Source organism: Rhinoderma darwinii, chromosome 10 (assembly GCF_050947455.1).
Source record: "Rhinoderma darwinii isolate aRhiDar2 chromosome 10, aRhiDar2.hap1, whole genome shotgun sequence".
Lineage (NCBI taxonomy): Eukaryota > Metazoa > Chordata > Amphibia > Anura > Rhinodermatidae > Rhinoderma > Rhinoderma darwinii.
In genome coordinates this window covers 47,165,354-47,185,894 of record NC_134696.1, presented here as the reverse complement: position 1 = coordinate 47,185,894, position 20,541 = coordinate 47,165,354, and the positions used below count along the sequence as shown (strand labels likewise).

Sequence of the window (20,541 nt, the reverse complement as noted above, 5' to 3'; positions counted from 1 at the left end):
GCGGGAGACCGGACTGGAGGAAGTTGTCGGTAAGTATGAACGTCTTTTATTTTTATTTTTTACAGGTTTATACTGATCGGTAGTCACTGTCCAGGGTGCTGAAAGAGTTACTGCCGATCAGTTAACTCTTTCAGCTCCCTGGACAGTGACTATTTACTGACGTCGCTTAGCAGCGCTGCCGTAATGACGGGTGCACACATGTAGCCACCCGTTATTACGAGAGCTCCATGCACTGTCCGTGCCGTTATTACGGCCTGAAATAGGACATGTTCTATCTTTTTCAACGGCACGGGCACCTTCCCGTGAGAAAACGGGAAGGCACCCGTCGCCAATAGAAGTCTATGAGCCCGTTATTACGGGTCGTGATTACGACCCGTAATAACGGGAGTTTTTACGGTCGTGTGCATGAGGCCTATGTGTGAGGGACAGGGCAACATCTTGGTGCTGGTCGGCTCCAGGGCTTGTGCCGCTGGAGGGTGACGTTCCTGCATTTACATAGGTGGGGGCAGGGCTGATGTCATTACTGTATTTAAAACTTATTTTTTTTCTTTAGGATTTTCTGCTTTTTGGCACTATTGATGGAAATGGACCGAAAATCAGAGTGGCCAGCTGCAATGCACAGGTACTGGAAGTTATTGGGTGGGAGATCATGCACAAAGATACTAATGACTCGTGGGTGGGGTGGAAAATCTGCACATGCTGGGCACTGCCATGCAGCTTTGTTCTGTTTGCAGAGTCTGTAGGTCAACTTTTAAAAGTGATAATTTTGTATGAATGATGAGTTCATGCTCACAACACCAGTGACCCTATGAAATGCCTCTGGGGTAGACTTAGTGCTAGAAGGTTCCCAGAAGCAGAGTTGAGTGGGGTCTTTGCCTGGCATGCAGCTGAACCGGACACTTGGTATGAGCTTAGAAGAGAAGTCTGTCTGCTGCCCCACCCTGGGTGACTTGCTGATCTCTCCTCCCAAATGTCATCTTTAGCTGGATGCAAATCAGAGTATAATTACCTGAACTATGATGAGTCTATTCCGAACCTGACTGTCTGATGACACTACTATGGATCTGACTGCTGAGTTCAATCAGGTTAAAGGCGCACTGGGCAAAGTGGTGAAAGTTCAAGCATGTGGCACTCACTTGGGTGTTTAACTATGAAGTGAAGACCTGGTAATGTGGGTGTGTGGATCTCTGGCTAGCTTGGCAAGATACTGGGGTGAAAAAAATTATCTAAGCCCCATCACTGGACAGAACTCTCTTATCCCCCTATATGTGACATGATTCTCATCTTTGTATCCCTCATATACTGCACCACAAGGCGGTATGTTCACAAGCAGTGTTTTCAGATGTAATTTGGGTGTATTACGCCTGAAATGGCTCCATTGCGCCTACAAACATCTGCCCATTGCTTGCAATGGGTTTTACGGTCTTATGATCCTACAAGCCTTAATTTTACACGGCGCTGTCACAATACAGCGCGTAAAATGGCGCCTGCGAAAAAGTGCATGTCACTACTTGGGATTTTTTTGGAAGTGTTTTTCATTGACTCCATTGAAAAACTGCTCCAATAATGGCCGTAAAATATGCCGAAAGAAACGCGAGTTGCTACAAAAACGTCTGAAGATCAGGAGCTGTTCGCCTGAAACCAGCTCTGTATTTTCAGACTGTTTTGGTCACTATGTGTGAACGTACCCTTAGTCTGCAAACTTATCCAGTGTAGCATCCTGCCCCTTCATGTAATGGTGTGGGCTGGAGCTTTGCATGGACCATCATAGCTTGCTGTAACAGCTGTTTGGAGACTCCTCTAATCCAGGCGGTTTAACCCTTTAAGGTGCTCGGATATTCCAGTCAGCCCCATAGACTTTGAATAGGGCAGCAGTGCGCATGTGTGACCAGCGCTCTATTTAAATGCATTTTCACTTGTCCAGGGATGTGGGGCTTTGAGGTCACTGTTCTAGTGATCAGTTGGGGTCCCTGCAGTAGGCCTCCAATAATCAAATGTTTACCTGTTCTGCAGGTGTCCTACATGGGATAACCTCTTTAAAGGGAATGTGTTGCTTGAATTTTTTATTTTGTTGTAGTTTATTATTATTATTATTATTTAAGTGATTACAGTTAACTTTTTATTTTTTCACAAGTCAGGAAATATTATAAATTAGATTCTAATTTATAACATTTCCATGTGCTGGCCACTAGAGGGAGCAGTTCCCAAAATTGCAGCATGGTCAATGTGGTAAAGCAACCTCATTGCTTTATGCTGCAAATTTGGGGTAGACACACTTTCTAGTGTCCTCACACACAATCCCCCCTCCCTTATCCTCTCTAGTGCCAGGAGAAGGAGGGTGTTGAATCTTCAAACCTCCTACACTGTGTGCTGCCATTTTCTGAGCAAATGCAGTGTAGGAGGATTAGATACAGGGCTCAGCAGACAGTATCACATGAACATAATACACACCACATACATGAACATAAATTGCCTGCCTCTGCTGGTCTACACCCCTATTCCGTGCGCCAGAAGCCGTGGCCGGAAGTCATCTTACTGTCCGGCAGCGGCTTCTGGTGCACATGAGAATGGTGCTGGATTTCGCTCTGCTAACTAGCTTCGTTTTGGTCTCTGTGGGAGCAGCGCATGTGCCGTTCCCACACAGACGGCGTACGCTGCAGAGAATGGAACGGCTCCCGTTCGCATTCTCTATGGGGATGTATGTGCCGTATTCCATCTGTATGTGGCGTTAATCGACACATACAGAGATGCCAATCAAATGGCAGCCCCCATAGAAGTAAAAAGTAGAACACAAATAAATAAAATGTGTTTAATATATTAAAAGCAATATGATAAAAAAAAATCATGACGCCTACCCTTTTAAGGGAGTAATAGTACAACATTATATAGCGGTGAAGGACACGTAGTTACATGGGCCGATTAGCAGAACAGTTTACAAATCATTATTGGCCCATGTGAACAGTGCAGCAAGTAGATGACAGATGAGTGAACACTGAGGATCAGTTTATGCAGCCGATATAATCAGTCGTTGTCGGCGCTTGTATGAAGGTTGTGTTGATGTTTTGATCGTTTTCAACAAATGTGTGAATCCAGCTTAACTCCTTAACGCCGAAGGACGGATATATCCGTCCTCAGCAGCTGCTAGTTCGCGCAGGAGGACGGATATATCCGTCCTGTGATGGCGCGGGTACTGACAGTTTACCCACGCGATCAGCGGCAGGAGCACGGCTGTTATACACAGCCTGGCTCCTGCTGCAACTGCCGGAATCGAAGCACGCGCCGATTCCGGCAGTTTAACCCATTAAATGCCGCTGTCAACAGTGACAGCGGCATTTAATGTGTTTGACAGAGGGGGGAACTCCCTCTGTCTCCCGATCGGCGCCCCCGCAAACAAATCGCGGGTCGCCGTCGGGTTTCCATGACAGCCGGGGGTCTAACAAAGACCCCCAGGTCTGTCTTCAGCATCTGCCTGTTAGGCGATGCCAGAGGCATGACCTAACAGGTTGCCTGTCAGTTTTACACTGACAGGCAATAATGCTTTGGTATACGAAGTATACCAAAGCATTATATATGCGATCGGCACATCGCATAGTGAAGTCCCCTGGTGGGACAAAAAAAAAAAAGTAAAACCGTTAAATAAAGTTTGTGAAAAAAAAAATAAAAAAAATTACAGTCAAAGTCAAATAAAACTACTTTTTTGCCCCAAAAAGTGGTTTTATTTAATAAAACGGTCAAAACAAATCACACATACACATATATGGTATCCCCGCGATCGTAACAACTTGACCAATAACATGAACACATTAATTAAACCGCCGGATGAACGGCGTCCAAAGAAAACGCAAAAAACAATGGCAAAATTCTCTCTTTTCTCCCATTCCCCCCATAAAAAATAAAATAAAAGTTCATCTATAAGTCCTATGTACCCCAAAATAGTACTAATGAAAACTACACATTGTCCCGCAAAAATCAAGCCCACGTACGGCCACATCGATGGAAAAATAAAAAAATTACGCCTCTTGGAACGCGGCGATGCAAAAACAAGTAATTTTTTTCTAAAAGGGTTTTTATTGTGCAAACGTAGAAAAAACATATAAAACTTTACACATTTGGTATCCCTGTAATCGTGCCGACCCATAGAATAAAGTTAACATGTTATTTACGCTGCATAGTAAACGGCGTAAATTTATAACGTGAAAATTAATGCTGGAATAGCTGCTTATTTTCAATTCTCTCCTAAAATAAAGTTAATAAAAGTTAATCAATATGTTATAAGCATCTAAAAATGGTACAATTACAAAATACAACTCGTCCCGCAAAAAACAAGCCCTTATACGGCTATGTCGACGGAATAAAAAAAGAGTTACGACTCTTGGAATGCGACCGTGAAAAAACAAAAAATAATCCTTGGTCATTAACGTGCAAAATGGCCCGGTCATTAAGGGGTTAAAGGATCGGCCTGTGTAAAAGGGCCTGTTAATGTGTAAACTGCTGTTGGTTATTGCTTGCATATTTTCTTGCGGTAGTTGCGAACACGAGTCTTGTCTAGGAGTTCCGCTTGGTAACATGATTTTTTTTAATTTATTTTTTTAGGCAAAAACATGGCTGTACAACATGAAGGATCAGAATGTAATCTAAGGTAAGATTTATAACTGCAGATTATTTTACTTGGTGGTTAAAATGCAAATGATGTTCATTCTCACGATGGTCTTCCAAGCCTCATTGACGAGGTTCTGACGACAATGCCAAATGGCTTTGCTGATGCCGTATAGGGCACTGGATAAATCATAGGCAGCAATTCCAAAATCTAACTATAGTTTTTTATGTTGTAGGTTGTCACAAGGTGACCTGAGAAGCTGAAGATGTCGTCATTGAGCCGGGTTGTTGACAGGTATGAAGAGTTCTGATTCCTAAAGGTGTATCCAGCTGCCTCCATAACTCCCATAGTTTGTATGTAGCAATGATGGTGATTGTGGGGACCCAGCGGTCTAACATTGATCACCGGTCCTGGGAAAACCCATTAAGCAATTGAGTAAGGGGCTCAAACTTGGCATATTGTACTTCTGTTGCCACACAACAAGCCACAGGTTTTAGGCTATGTTCACACGAGTTTTTTTCAGGTGGAATTTCTGCCCCAAAATCCAGTCTGGAAGTTTGAGGCAGATTTTCATCTCCCTGCACGCCTATTTTCGCTGCGTTTTTCACCCGCGTGCATAAAACGCTGCGACATATGCTTTCTCTGCCTCCCATTGAAGTCAATGGGAGGTCTTCGGTGTAAACGTCCGAAGATGGGGCATGTCCCTTTCTCCCGCAAGGCGGTTTTACTGCTCGCAGGAGAAAACCGACCCGCCTCCCATTGATATCAATGGGAGGCATTTTCAGGCCATTTTTGACGAGTTTTGCGGTGCGGTTTCCGCATCAAACTTGTCAACTGATTGGATGTCTTGAATTTGCCCCTCGTCTACATAGAACTGTCAGTACAGCTTGAACTATGATGAGTCTATCCCGAACCTGACCTGTCTGATGACACTACTATGGATCTGACTGCTGAGTTCATTGCTAAAAACACCCTGAGCAAAACTGATCCTGTTCTACCTAATGAAGGGACTGGGGCTGGTGTGACAAACCAGCTTAAGTTCTCTTCAAAATCCTGTTATGCACCACCCCGTCAGACCCTGACAAGTCTTGGTTCTGTTATGGAGTATTAATTTTTTTTACACTTATTAGTACCCCTAGGGGACTTGAATCTACTTGGCTACATGTGGAGTTAAGGAAACAGTGTAGTTACGCTGTTTGAGTAACTCTCATAGTGAATGGCAGTTACGGAAGCAGCGTAGCATGCGAGCTACGCTGCTTCCGTAACTACTGTTCAGTTCTATGGGGGTTAAGGAAACAGCGTAGCTCCGCCAGTTACGCTATTTCAGTAACTCCACATGTAAAGTGGCTGGGAGAGCACAAAGCTATATCTGGGTTTAGGGGGCCCCGTTCTAGAGAAATGCAGGTCCCACCTCTGGGACCGGCACCCATCTGCCATTTATGACATCCTGTTATGTCATGTCCTTCGAAAAAAAACTATAAATGCTGTGATCGCTAATGTCCATGGCATTTAACTAGTTAAAGGGGTTTGCCAATAAACACATATCCCCCTATCCACAGAATAGGGACTACATGTGAGCGCTGATAAGAACAGGGGACCAAAAGCCACCCAGAGCGCTACATGATGAGCCTGGACTTCTGGGTTCTGTGTCCATCTTATCTGTTCCACAGCTCCATAGAGATCAATGGAGAGCCGCTCGCACATGCGCAGAAGAATCCCACTGATCTCTATGAAGCTGCTGGACACAGAACGCCGAAGTCACAGCTTCTCATGCAGCGCTCTTGGTTACTTTCGGTCCCCGTTCTCGTCGTTCACACATGTGGATAGGGGATACATGTGTTTTATGGCACAAGCCCTTTAACCCCTTCCCGACATACGCCGTATATATACGGCGCTGTCGGGAGGTGGTTCCCGCAAAGCGCCGTATATATACGGCGCAGTGATGGTGCGGGCTCAGAAGCAGAGCCGGCACTATCACTGCGGGGTGACAGCTGTATTATACAGCTGGCACCCTCCTGTAACTGCCAGGACCGGAGCTACTCCGATCCGGCAGATTAACCCCTCAGATGCTGCGCTCAATAGAGCGCAGCATCTGATAGGTTTTCACCCGATCGGCAACCCAGTGATGCAATCGCTGGGTTGCTGTGGCAATCGGACGCCAGAAAATGGCGTCCGAGTCTGCCTTGTACGGGAGCCGATGAGGACCCGCCTGCGGCGTGTCCTCATAGGCTTGCTGTCAGTGAATAACTGACAGCGCTAATACACTGCACTACGTATGTAGTGCAGTGTATTAGAGTAGCGATCGGGGCATCAGGCCCTCATGTCCCCTAGTGGGACAAGTAAAAAAAGTAAATAAAAATGTGGTAAAACAATAAAAACACACACATTTCAAATAAAAATAAAGCTAAACTGACTTTTTTCCCATAGTAAGTATTTTATTATGGGAAAAACCGTAAAAATAAAAAAACCTATACATAATTGGTATCGCCGCGTCCGTAACGACCCAAACTACAAAACTATTATGTAATTTATCCCGCACGGTGAACGCGGTAAAAAAAAAACATGAAAAACAGCGCCAGAATCTTTGTTTTTAGGTCACATCTCCTTCCAAAAAATGCTATAAAAAGTGATCAAAAAGTCACATTTACTCCAAAATAGTACTAATAAAAAACGCCAATCCGTGCCGCAAAAAATAATCCCTGACACCGCTTTGTGCACGCAAAAATAATAAAGTTATGGGTCTTAGAATATGTCGACAGAGAAAACAAATGATTTTATAAAAAAAGTGATTTTATTGTGCAAAAGCCGCAATACATAAAAAAAACTATATAAATTTGGTATCGCCGTAATCGTATCGACCCGCAGAATAAAGCTAACATGTAATCTAGGGCGCACTGTGGATGCAGAGAAAAAAAAACAATAAAAAACTATTCCAGAATTGCTTGTTTTTGGTAATTTCCTTTACCAAAAAATGAAATAAAAAGTGATCAAAAAGTCGTATGTGTTCTAAAATGGTACCAATAAAATCTACAGCCCGTCTCGCAAAAAACAAGCCCGCACACCGCTCAATCAACTGAAAAATAAAAAAGTTACGGCACTAGTAATGCGGTGATGAAAAAACATCTCAATGCGCAGGCCGGAGGGGAACCTTTCTTCAGTTTCAGGGCCCTAGTATTTAGGAACTAGGAAAGGGCAGGGACATAGCACATCCGCTGGAAGCGAGGGCGCCCGTATTATATCAGCGCAAAACTTTCCCAGTAATATTTCCCAAACTACGAAGGAGAAAAAGTCCCCAAAAGGTGCAGAGCGTTACAAAGGAGGGATAAGAAAGAAAACCGTTTATCAGTGTGACACCGGCCTGCGCATAACGGATTGCTTCACAGCGTAACACACATCTATGGAGAATTGTATTATTTACCCCATGATTATACCCTCCTATTATGCCCTGATATACTCCGCACAGATTACATATACCCCTGATATACTCCGCACAGATTACATATGCCACCACATTATAAGCTGAAATACCAGCAAAACCCCAAACAGAACTACTACCAAGCAAAATCCATGCTCAAAATGGCGGTCTTTCCCTTCTTAGCCCTACAGTGTGCCCAAACAGCAATTTATGGCCACAAGTTAGGCATTACCATGCCCGGGAGAACCCGCTTAACAATTTATGGGGTAAGATTCTCTAGGGGCACAACATCTTGTGCGGTGAATGGGCAGATCAGTGGAGAAATTGCAATTTTCACTTTGCACCATCCACTGCGTATTCATTTCTGAAAAACACCTGTGGAGTCTAAATTGTCACTACATCCCTTGATAAATGCCTTTAGGGGTGTAGTTTCTAAAACGGGGTCACTTTTGTTTGGTACATCAGGGGTTTTGCAAATGCAACATGGCATCCGCAACCCATTCCAGCAAAATCTACGCTCCAAAAGATAAATACCGCTCCTTTTCTTCTGAATGCTCCCATATATGTAAACAGTCGATTCTTAACCACATATGGGGTGTTACCGTACTCGGGAGAAATTACTTTACAAATGTTGGGGTGCTTTTTCTTCTCTATTCCTTGTAAAAATGAAAAATGTGTATCTAAAACGACATCTTGTTGGAAAAAAAAAATTTTTTTCATTTTCATGGCTTAATTCTAATTAATTCAGCAAAAAACCTTTGGGATCAAAATTTTCACTATACCCCTAGATGATTCCTCAGGGGGTGCAGTTTCCCAAATGGTGTCACTTTTGGGGGGTTTCCACTGTTTTAGTTCCACTAGACCTGTTCAAAGCTGACATGGTGCCTAAAATATATTCTAATAAAAAGGAGGCCCAAAATCCACCAGGTGCTCCTTTGCTTCTGAGGCCGGTGCTTCAGTCCAGTAGCACGCTACGGCCACATGTGGGATATTTCCTAAAACTGCAGAACCTGGGCAATAAATATTGAGTTGCATTTCTCTAAAACCTTCTGTGGTACAAAAAAAATGGATTCAAAATGAATTTCTGGAAAAAAATAATGAACTTTGTAAATTTCACCTACTTTGCCTTAATTCCTGCGCAATGTCTAAAGGGTTAAGAAACTTTCTAAATGCTGTTTTGAATACTTTGAGGGGTGCAGTTTTTAAAATGGGGTGACTTATTGGCGGTTTCTAATATCTAAGGACCTCAAAGCCACTTCACAACTGAACTGGCCCCTGTAAAAATAGCATTTTGAAATTTTCTTGAAAATGTGAGAAATTGCTGCTAAAGTTCTAAGCCTTGTAACGTCCTAGAAAAATAAAATGATGATCAAAAAACGATGCCAATCTAAAGTAGACATATGGGGGATGTTAATTAGCAACAATTTTGTGTGGTATAACTGCCTGTCTTACAAGCAGATGCATTTAAATTGAGAAAAATGTTAATTTTTGCAATTTTTCGCTAAATTTTGGTGTTTTTCACAATAAATACTGAATGTATCGGGCAAATTTTGCCAGTAACATAAAGTCCAATGTGTCACGAGAAAACAATCTCAGAATCGCTTGGATAGGTAAAAGCATTCCGGAGTTATTACCACATAAAGTGACACATGTCAGATTTGAAAAATGAGGCTCTGTCAGGAAGGTCAAAAGTGGCCAAAGAGGGAAGGGGTTAAACTGCAAGGAACAGCGAAATTGCTGTTCCTGGCCGTTATAGCAGCGTGTCAGAATCTGACACCTGCAGTGTATGGAGCGGGCTCAGCGCGTGAGCACGCTCCATACATAACCCCCTCCATTTCCATGATTTGCCGGGAAGGGGGTTAAGTAATGAAGCGGTCATGGCGCCTGGCGATGCCGGGTCCCTTGACTGGATTATAAGACAGACTTTTTATCAAGTTTTATTCTTGCTTAAACTGCGTCTTATAGTCCAACAAATATGGTAATATTTATTCCTGGCCAACCCCTCGGGGTGCAACGGCAAAATTCTGTAGTGCAGGAAAGTGTGTATACAAGATACCTGCTCATTCGTTTGTTACTCGCATATTTGCACAAGATAATGGTATGAACATAGTGTGCTGACCAGGCATTCACCTAATTTTTTTTTTATTTATTTTTTTAAGGCAGTCATCGTTGTACGTATGAAGAATCAGAATAGAATGAGGTGAGTGATTATCAGCTTTGCAGATTAAACATCTTTTATAGATATTAATGCAAATGATGCTCATTCTCACGATGGTCTTCCAAGCCTCGAGGCTCTGACGACAATGCCAAATGGCTTTACTGATGCTGTACATGACACTGGATATGTCATAAACATTAAATCCCAATTGTAACCGTTAATTTCATGTTGTAGGTTGTCAACGCAGCCTGAGAAACAGATGTCCTCATTGAACCAGATTCACAGGTATGAAGGAATTTTCAATAGCTATCCACCCCTTTCAATAGTCAGGGCTGGGTGCTGTGTAAAATGCATAATTTGGCACCTGAGCTTCTAGCCGGAACTGACTGCATAAAGTCACTTAAAATTCTTACACGGCCTGTGTGGCCGTCTGATTGGAGCGTTAGTCTTCGTTAACTCCCATTTGCTGAACTATGATGAGTCTATCACAAACCTGAATGTTGATGACACAACTTTATGGATCTGACTGCTGAGTTCACCTTTATCTAACAAAATCCTGATCACCTATCCACCAGAAACAGCCATGTGCTATACTTGGCTAGTAGAAAAGTCACACACTAAAGTGGAAAGAGCAAGGCAGCCCAACAAATTTACTGTCATTTGCATAATAAATTACACTACTCCAGCTCTATACAAGACTGATATGAAGTGCCAGTCTTACTAAATTCCCCGATTGAATGGAGCAGCAGGACCCATGGCTAAAGAGGCTCTGTCACCAGTTTGCGCCCTATCTCCTACATAATCTGATCAGCGCTGTAATGTAGATAACGGTGGTTTTTATTTGGAAACTTTTTTTTAGCAAGTTATGAACAACTTTAGATTTGTTAGTTTGTTTTTTAATACACAACTGGGTGTTTAACTTTTTACTGATTGGGAGTTGTAAAGAAGTGTATGATGCGGACCAATCGGCATCATACACTTCTCTTCATTCATGTTTAGCTGTACTCTCAGCACAGCGTGATCTTGCGAGATCGTGCTGTGAGTAAGTCCCACAAACTTTACTGAAGTGTCAGGAGTGAATAGAATCTCATCCTGGCTGGAGGTGATGTCTAGTCACTCAAGACCCTTCGGTAAAGTTACTGGGAGTATGTGACTGCACAGCGTGATCTGGTGAGATTGGCTGTGAGTACAGCTAAACATAAATGAAGAGAAGTGTGATGCTGATTGGTCAGCGTCATACACTTCTGTTTACAACGCCCACTTGGTAAAAAGTTAAACGCCCAGTTGGGCATTAAGAAACTAGCATAAATCTAAAATTGTTTATAACTTGCTCAAATAGGATTGGTTTTCAAAATAAAAACCACTAATCTACATTACAGCGCCGATCAGATTATGTAGGAGATAGGGCACTTATAATCTGGTGACAGCCTCTAACCACTGCTTGATACTCATTGTCAGGAGAAACCTGGAACTTGGGGTCCCTTAGAGATCAGTAGTGACTCACTCCAGCAGGAAGACCTTTATTACCTAACCTGGTAATTGGCCTTTGCTAACCAACCACCCCCCCCCCCCTTAAATCTTGTACATGTCCACTTTGTAGCCAAGGGACTATTTAATCCGGCTTCTATTTAGAAATGTTGCTTTTTTTAGAGATGCCTTTTAAAGTATATCTGTCGCTAGTTTATTTCCCTACCTTCTCACTAATGGGCACTCTGGATAAAATTACACTAATTGGCATCAAAAACCTTTATTTGCATAGTTATGTGCATTTTTCTAAATATGTTGTACTTGCCGAATGGGAGGTGACTCTTCCTTACTCTGGGCAGTGTAATTTCTGTATAACTGTCCAATCGGCGTCATACAGGTCTGTCGTCATATATTCTACAGCTTCCATTCCTGACTGTTTTGAACTGGTGGTCTCCAGTTTCAAAGCTAAAACTGATCCTGGTGCCATATGAAAGATTAGAATCTCTTTATATTCTAACTATATTCTAGGTGGTCCACAGCTGGAGATATGGCCATTTGAAGTGATCCACCCCTTCCCTCCAGCCTCAGTCTCTCACACTGTGTGAAGCAGCTTCATGCTGATAGGACAGCGTCAGAAGCTGTGAGGTAGCTCCACCTCAGGAGAACCACCGGTGTTGACACCTACTTGGCAAGTATAGCCTCATTTTCATATTTAGACAGGCTTATAACTTAAAGAGGCTCTGTCACCAGATTTTGCAACCCCTATCTGCTATTGCAGCAGATAGGCGCTGCAATGTAGATTACAGTAACGTTTTTATTTTTAAAAAACGAGCATTTTTGGCCAAGTTATGACCATTTTTGTAGTTATGCAAATGAGGCTTGCAAAAGTCCAAGTGGGTGTGTATTATGTGCGTACATCGGGGCGTTTTTAATACTTTTACTAGCTGGGTGCTCTGAAGAGAAGTAACATCCTCTTCTCTTCAGAACGCCCAGCTTCTGACAGTGCAGATCTGTGACGTCACTCACAGGTCCTGCATCGTGACGGCACCAGAGGCTACAGTTGATTCTGCAGCAGCATCAGCGTTTGCAGGTAAGTCGATCTTACCTGCTGATGCTGCTGCAGAATCAACTGTAGCCTCTGGTGCCGATGTGGCCGTCACGATGCAGGACCTGTGAGTGACGTCACAGATCTGCACTGTCACAAGCTGGGCGTTCTGAAGAGAAGAGGATGTTACTTCTCATCAGAGCGCCCAGCTAGTGAAAGTATTAAAAACGCCCCGATGTACGCACATAATACACACCCACTTGGACTTTTGCAAGCCTCATTTGCAGAACTACAAAAATGGTCATAACTTGGCCAAAAATGCTCGTTTTTTAAAAATACAAACGTTACTGTAATCTACATTGCAGCGCCTATCTGCTGCAATAGCAGATAGGGGTTGCAAAATCTGGTGACAGAGCCTCTTTAAGTTTTGGGACACCACTTTCTCTAGCAATATCCGTGACTGCGCCTATTAGAGTAGTTAGGAGATGGGGCATTACTAAACTAGTGACAGATCCTCTAACTGCTTTGATCTCAGAAGTAATGTCTGCTAGATTGTGTACTAATGCTACATCTCCACAAAATAATCACCTTATTTACCTCCCATAGACTCCTGGAAGAGGTTGTGAATGGAAGAGCTTTCAAAGGTAATTCTGGGATGTCTGGTTTATATAAGGGTGCTGTGCTGGGGCAGAACTACGCAGTGCAAATGATGTTTTTCTCACGATGGTCTTCCAAGTCTCACTCAAGAGGCTCTGACGATAATGCCTAATGGCTTTGCTGATGCCTATTCAGTAGCCTAAGGAGTGTTTGAAACTGTAGTTGAATGCTAATTGCGTTTTGACCTCACTTTAGGTACTGGAGCTAGTAAAAGTCCAGCAACTTCTGAGATGGGACTTGTTCCAGAGACAGGTGGCTGCTGGCTGTTCTAGGTATGTTGTACTGTAGTAACTGTTCACTTTAGGTTGTAATGGTAGCGGGGGCCACTGCACAGTAGCTGGTGAGAACTGACTTCATGTGCCTCTTTAATGGGATAGTCCCATCTGGACAACTCTTCTATCCAAATTGGTGTATAGGTATCTCCCTTCATGAGCCAAAGCACTGTGTATGAAGTTTAGTATTGCATGTCAGTTAACTGCACCATATGCCAAAGGATCAAGTGCTTTCTGGGTACCAGACTGTCTGACCCTACAATAAAGTCTAGACAAGAACACTGGCATATTTCTTTATAGCCGGCCATGAATCTGTAATGTAGCTGAACTATGATGAGTCTATACCAAACCTGAGTGTATGATGACACTAATGGATCTGACTGCTGAGTTCATACTTTTCCCTAAGTTTCCTGTTTTGTTTTTTTAGGTTTTTGCATTGGTTACTGATGTCTGTTTTATTTTTCCAGTGTTACAAGGATTGAGCTTTCGCCAGCCTCTTGTCTGGTAAGTTGCAGCTCTTGACTGTCTCCACAATAGAAACCTGTCAATGATGCTTTGTATTTTACCTACATTGTTTGATTTCCAGTGAGAACATTCTTACACACTGAGACAGATGATATTCCTCTGCTAGTAACATCCTGCTGGTGGTAGAATCTTAATTTTTACTTTCTTCCCTAGGGATATGGAATGGAGAATATTCCCAGCTATCTGGTCCCTACCACTAGTCTACAAGGACACTGGCATGTGGATGGTGCAGCGGAATTCCTTGCATGCAGAATATTTTGTTTGATCTGATTTAATAAAACTAATGAAATATCAGATGTCTGGCTTTTCTCAAAAGGAGTGAATCACTCCATATTTGCTGTTCCATAGGCCACAATGGGGAAAAATTGGAATGCTTGTTTAACATGTCTGTCACCAGTTTAATACTTTATCTCCTACCTAATCTAATACACTTTGCTGTAGATAACTACTGGTTTTGAAAAACATTTAGTGACAGCTGATTTGTATACGTTTATGCAATTTTTTTTGTATCTCCACTGACATCTTATTTCTGCAGTTCCTTCATCTGAGTGACCAGACACTGGCTCCAGCTGTGCCAGTGCTGCTGCTGTTGAGGATGGCAGTCCTGCAATTGCTTTAACCAATGTCTGGTCATTCTCTCACTCCGGTGAAGGAACTGGGAGTAAGTGACGTCCCAGCCGTGATCTTGCGGTTGTAGTGGAGATCGCATAACTGCTTGAATGAAGAAGTGTATGATGCTGGTCATACACTTTACAGTGCCCATCTGGTGAAACTCAAAGTATGCCCAGTTGGGCTTTTACAAATAGTTTGCGTAAATGTAAAAATGATCAGAATTGTCACAATGTTTTTCAAATAAAAACCCAGTAGCTATCTACAACAGAGTTTATTAGATTAGCCAGGAGATGGGAAGTATTCAACTGGTGGCAGCCTCTAACTTTGCTAAAAGTCTCAAACCTGGCAATTCCATTAATAATGCAGCCAAATGGTCTGCTGTTCTGGCAAGTGTTTCTCACCTTGTGATTAGTCTCAGGCTCTCTAATGCCTGGTTGAATGGTTTGTTTTTTGTAATGTCAGTAGCTGTTTCTAGCAGTAATTGCTGGTGGCCCTGTAGTGGCATGAACAGCTCTTCACTGGGGTGAAATCGGGTTTGACTGGCCCTGAACATGTTCAAATGTGGTTTAACATGGCTTTGGATTGGCTACCTATAAATGCTCTGGGTCGTCATTATGGCATAAGATTAAAATCCCTCCACCCAACCTCTGGTGGCTAATGATGGTGCTCGTTTAAAAGTGACAGATTAGTAAATAACCAGACTATTGTGGCATTTTAGGCTCTGTTAGGTATGCAAGTCACATTTTTCTATGGTGAGTACTCTGTAAGGCAAAGGGTGATATCTGTGGTGTGAACTCAGCCTGAGGATCAGTGCCTCAAGATTTAAAGGATGGCTGCAATTTAAGGGTGAGGAGGAACCATAAAACTACTGTCCAGTGAGTTTGACATCTGTTGTATGTAAAATCATTTGCAGGTTTGTAGATAAGCTGCAAAGGTGTGTAGTGACTAAAAATAATAGCCATCCATGGATTCATAAACTGGTTTTGTCTAACAAACATGCTCAATTGCTTTGGAGAGTAGTGCAAATCTGATTGTTGGTGATGCAACTGATGTGATATCTGGTAGTGTCACATTATTTTGCAAAATCGAAACTGCCTCGTACTAAAGCTACAGTTGCAGAAAATGAGAATGTAAGCACGTGGGTCGAGAATTGGTGAACTCCAGTGACTTTAAACCAGCAACTCTTCTTCACCCTTAGAGGCTCGGTGTCACCAGTTTAAGTGCCTTATCGCCTACCTAATCTGATTGGTGCTGTAACTGGTCGTTGTTTTTTTAAACTATCATTTTTGAGCAAGTTATGAAATTTTTTTTAGATTTATGCTAACAAGGTGATTACCAACTGGGCATTTAACTTTTTACTAAGTGGGTGTTGTAAAGAAGTGTGTGACTGACCCCTCAGCATCATGCACTTCTCCATTTATGCCGATCACGCTGTGATAGGGCTTCCTCCCACAGGTTCTTCATTGGAGCCATGGAAAACTGAACAGACCTAGCCTCCATCCGCTGCTGATTTGGATAAATGTCCTGGCACAGCTGGAGGTGAGGTCTGTTGGCTCTGCCATTGCTCTGGTGAAGGACCTGTGGGAGGAAGTCCTGTAACAGTCAGATCTCGCTGCAGTGAAAGGCTGGGTTGGAATGATGTGTATGATGCTGATTGGTCAGTGTCCTACACTTTGCAACCCAATTTGTGGAAGTTAAGTGCCCAGTTGGTCATTAAAGGGGTATTCCAGCTTCTAATGACTTATACACCAGAGGTCATCAGTACATTATCTGCAGGAGTTGACACCTGGGCCCCACACAGATCAGCTGGTCTGATGCCGCTGTGCACCGGACCTACAAACCAGAAGCAGTTGGCTCTGGCCACAGAACAGCGGCTGAGCTGCAGCTCTGCTCCTATTCAAGTGAATAGAAGTTCTGCAGCATGGCAGCTATGTAGGGAGCAAACTGCTTCCAGGCTCTGTACATGGCATTATATGCCACATCTGGTGCCCATAGGCCACTGGAGCAGCTTATTGGTGTGGGGTCCGACCTGCACTGATGACCTATCCGGTGGATAGGTCATCAGAAGTTGGACCATCCCTTTAAGTAATCAGCATAAATCTAAAAGGTCAACTTGCTCAATTGATTTTCAAAATAACCACTTACCTACACTAAAACACATCAGATTAGGTAGAGGCTCTCACCAGTTTATGAGCGCCCTTAGGCTGGGTTAACACAAGTTTTTTTTACATGGAAACTGCTGTCAAACGGCCTGAAAATGCCTCCCATTGATTTCAATGGGAGGCGTCTCTTTCCCACGAGCGGTAAAACCGTCTCACGGGAGAAGGGGACATGCCTGGTCTTTGGGCGTTTACCCCTCTGAGCTCCCATTGACATCAATGGGAGGCAGAAAGAGCCTATTTTTATGCCTGTGGTGCTCAATGGCTGCAGGTGAAAATCAGCATGCAGGGAGAGGAAATCTGCCTCAAACTTCCAAATGGAATTTTGAGGCAGAATTTACACCTGCAAAAAAAAAAACTAAACCCAGCCTTAGTCTTTTATTGAAACGAAGCAATACATTCCTATTGCTTCATCAGTAACAACCCAAAACTTTAACTATAACTAGTGAATGCTGTAAAAACACCAGAATTGTGGTTTTGGTCCTAGTCTATAAATCAAAGTTGTGTTACAGAAATAACAGCCCATCTCACAAACAGCCCTCACTGCTTGGGCAACCAGAAAGTAAGTTTGTATTGAGCTGTAGAATAGAGTTGTAATGTAATTTATAGAGCATGGTGGATGCCCCTGAAAAATGGAATAAGTGATAAATGTGGCATGTACCAATAAACAGAGCTCGTCACAAAATAAGCGCTTAAATGGAAACTAGGGATGGGCAGGCCCAAGCACATCTTGAAGTGAGGCAACGCTTTCCCTGCAAAGTTCCCCAAAATAAAGGGAAGGTGCATGGTGTTCCAAAAGGGATAATAGCCACATCAGTGCGACACTGACCTGTGCATAAAGGATTTCTTCAAAGCATATCACACATGGATTGTTTTTGTCCTATCATACCACCCATATTATGCCTTGCAAAAATGTGCCCCAAACAAAGCTACCATGCAAAATATGTTCACACCAAATGTAGCGCCTTCCCTCCTAAGACCTAGTGTGCCCAAACAGCAGTTTACAGCCACATACTACATTTCAATACCTGGGGGAACCTGTATAACTTATAGTGTGTGCCCCCAGAGGCACAAGCTGGGCATAAATTGTGCACTGAAATGGCATAGCCGAAAACCAAAAAAATGCAATGTTCACGTTCTACCATCTGCTGTGCAATATTGAGAAGACACCTGTGGGGTCAAAATGCTCACTCCACCCCTGCATTAAGGAGTGTAGTATCTAAAATGAGGTCACTCATCAGGGGCTTCTATTTGATCTCAGACCCTCTGCCATTGTGATCCAATACTCTGCACATCACCAAATTAGGCCTCAAATGCACATGGTGTTTCACTCGAGCCCTGTCATATGTCCAGACTAAGGCCACAGGGGGTGTTTCTTAAACTGGGAGACATGGTATAATTAGAGAGCGGTCTTTAACCCCTTCCTGACACTCGACATACATAGGTCATAGCCAGGTAGGGGAAATATGGAACGGGCTCACGGAGTGAACCCGTTCCATGCGATGCAGGTGTCGGCTGTATGTTACAGCCGACTCTTCACAGTAACGAGCGGGATCGCACTCGAGCGCAATCCTGCTAGTTTAACCCATTAAATAGCGACCGCAGCATTTAAATTGTTACAAAGAGGGGGGTGACCCCCTCTAGCAGCTCATCGCAACCCCCACAATGCAATTGTGGGCTGGAGATGGTTGCCTGTGGGCCTAATGAAGGCCCCCAGGTCCGCCATCTTTGTGCTTCTATTAAGCGTGGCTTAAGTATTGCAGTATATCGTGCAAGTAAAATAAGTTGTTTTTTTTTATGTAATAGTTTAAACGTTCAAAAAAATAATTTTTCCCCTAGAACATAGTGTACAATTTTTGTTTGTAAAAATACAGTATCGCTGCATCCGTAAAAGCGTAAACTACTACAATATATCATTATTTAACCTGCACGGTGTACACCGTATAAAGAAAAAATTCTAAAGCCCAGAATCGCTATTTGTCACCTGGAGGCACCAAAATCCAGAAGAAGCGTTTTCATTTTTTAAGGCCTGAAGCACATGGTAGTGCCCGTAATCATGGGCCACAATTGCAGACACGGCCACAGACAGCTGCCCAGATTTTCGCCACGTGCTCCCATACAAAAGTATGGGAGCACAGCCTGTAAAACGCAAGAGATGACATGTTCTATCTTTTGCGGTACAGTTCTACGGCACAGATACCTATCCGTAGCGGTACGAAAAAGTGTCAGCGGGCCGATGGATCAGAGTGGGTCTGTAACTATGGACCATATTACAGAGATTTTTTACGGTCATGTGCATATGGCCTAATCCTTTCTTTAACCAGTTAGTGACCACCCATTAGTGTTTTTACAGCGGCCACTAACGGGCTTTATGCCGATGCAATTGTCTTTTTATGGCGCTGCCTCAGAATAAATAAGTAGAGCAGGGAGCTGTTAAATCTCCCTGCTCTCAGGGGTAGCTAAGGACTAGGAGCATCTCTGCTCTAACAGGTGGGATCGATATCAATATCCCCTGTTTAACCACTCAGATGCCACGCTCAATAGCGAGCGCCACGTCTGAGTGGTTTTGGAGAGAGAGAGAGAGAGAGGGAGGGAGGGAGTCTCCTCTCTCACCCCACCGGCACCCTGCGTGTGATCGCAGAGTGTCGGTGTCTTCTATGGCAGCTGGGGGGGCCTAATAAAGGCCCCCAGGTCTGCCACTGGTTATGCCTGCTAGGCCATGGCCTAAGAGATGCCTGTCCGTTTTACACAGACAGGCACTAATACACTGCAATAGTTTTGTATTGCAGTGTATTATAAAATCGATCGGACGATCGCATATTGAAGTCCCCTAGTGGGACTAGTAAAAAAAAAAAGGGGTTAATAAAAAAATAAATAATGAAAAACCCACTTTCTCTCTACAGAATGCTTTATTTGAAAAAAGTAAAAAAGCTACATATATTTGGTATTGCTGCACCTGTAACGACCCCAACTATAAAGTTATTACATTATTTACCCCGCACCGTCATAAAAAAAAAAAAAAACAATGCAAAAATTGCTGTTTTCTGTGAATACTGCCATAAAAAAAATGATAAAGTCGCATCTACTCCAATACGATACCAATAAAAACTACAAGTTGTCCCGCAAAAAGAGCCCTCATACAGCTGCAGACAGAAAAATATGAGATATGGAGACAAAAACAAATTAAAAAAAAAAAGTGTTTTTACTGTGTAAAAGTAATAAAAAAACAACATACAAAAGCTATATAAATTTGGTATCGTATCGTTACAGTCGTAACAATCAAATGAATACACTTAGTGTTATACCACACGGTAAATTTAGGACGCTAAAAGTGTGGCGAAATTGTGGTTCTTCTAATCCCCCGCCAAAAAAAGTTAAGTTAATCAATAAATTATATGAACCCCAAAATGGTGCTAATAAAAAATACAACTTGTCCTGCAAAGAAACAAGATCATATACAGCTACGTCGACGCAAAAATAATTTTTTATAGCTCTTTGAATGAGATGGAAAAACTTAAATAGCTTGGGTCATTAAGGGGTTAAATAGAGTAGCAACTGGGGACACATGGGCTATTTCTAAAAACTGCAGAATCAGGGTTTGTTGTGTTTCTCTAACAACAACTGCAGTGTAAGG

At 42.9% G+C, this 20,541-nt stretch overlaps 8 non-coding genes across 8 annotated transcripts; all 8 read left to right on the top strand.

Annotated features, from left to right (window-relative positions):
• The first annotated feature begins 1,011 nt into the window (after positions 1-1,011).
• On the top strand, positions 1,012-1,078 carry LOC142662774 (small nucleolar RNA SNORD50). Its single transcript, XR_012850988.1, has one exon. It is a non-coding gene; the product is annotated as a small nucleolar RNA SNORD50 (small nucleolar RNA).
• Positions 1,079-4,681: 3,603 nt separating this feature from the next.
• Positions 4,682-4,771, top strand: LOC142662769 (small nucleolar RNA SNORD35). Its single transcript, XR_012850984.1, has one exon. It is a non-coding gene; the product is annotated as a small nucleolar RNA SNORD35 (small nucleolar RNA).
• Positions 4,772-5,486: 715 nt separating this feature from the next.
• LOC142662773 (small nucleolar RNA SNORD50) lies at positions 5,487-5,554 on the top strand. Its single transcript, XR_012850987.1, has one exon. It is a non-coding gene; the product is annotated as a small nucleolar RNA SNORD50 (small nucleolar RNA).
• Positions 5,555-10,260: 4,706 nt separating this feature from the next.
• On the top strand, positions 10,261-10,344 carry LOC142662772 (small nucleolar RNA SNORD35). The gene has a single exon (XR_012850986.1). It is a non-coding gene; the product is annotated as a small nucleolar RNA SNORD35 (small nucleolar RNA).
• Positions 10,345-10,638: 294 nt separating this feature from the next.
• On the top strand, positions 10,639-10,706 carry LOC142662775 (small nucleolar RNA SNORD50). Its single transcript, XR_012850989.1, has one exon. It is a non-coding gene; the product is annotated as a small nucleolar RNA SNORD50 (small nucleolar RNA).
• Positions 10,707-13,383: 2,677 nt separating this feature from the next.
• Positions 13,384-13,472, top strand: LOC142662770 (small nucleolar RNA SNORD35). The gene has a single exon (XR_012850985.1). It is a non-coding gene; the product is annotated as a small nucleolar RNA SNORD35 (small nucleolar RNA).
• A 464-nt stretch (positions 13,473-13,936) lies between these two features.
• Positions 13,937-14,001, top strand: LOC142662776 (small nucleolar RNA SNORD50). Its single transcript, XR_012850990.1, has one exon. It is a non-coding gene; the product is annotated as a small nucleolar RNA SNORD50 (small nucleolar RNA).
• A 149-nt stretch (positions 14,002-14,150) lies between these two features.
• LOC142662768 (small nucleolar RNA SNORD34) lies at positions 14,151-14,226 on the top strand. Its single transcript, XR_012850983.1, has one exon. It is a non-coding gene; the product is annotated as a small nucleolar RNA SNORD34 (small nucleolar RNA).
• The last annotated feature ends 6,315 nt before the right edge of the window (positions 14,227-20,541 follow it).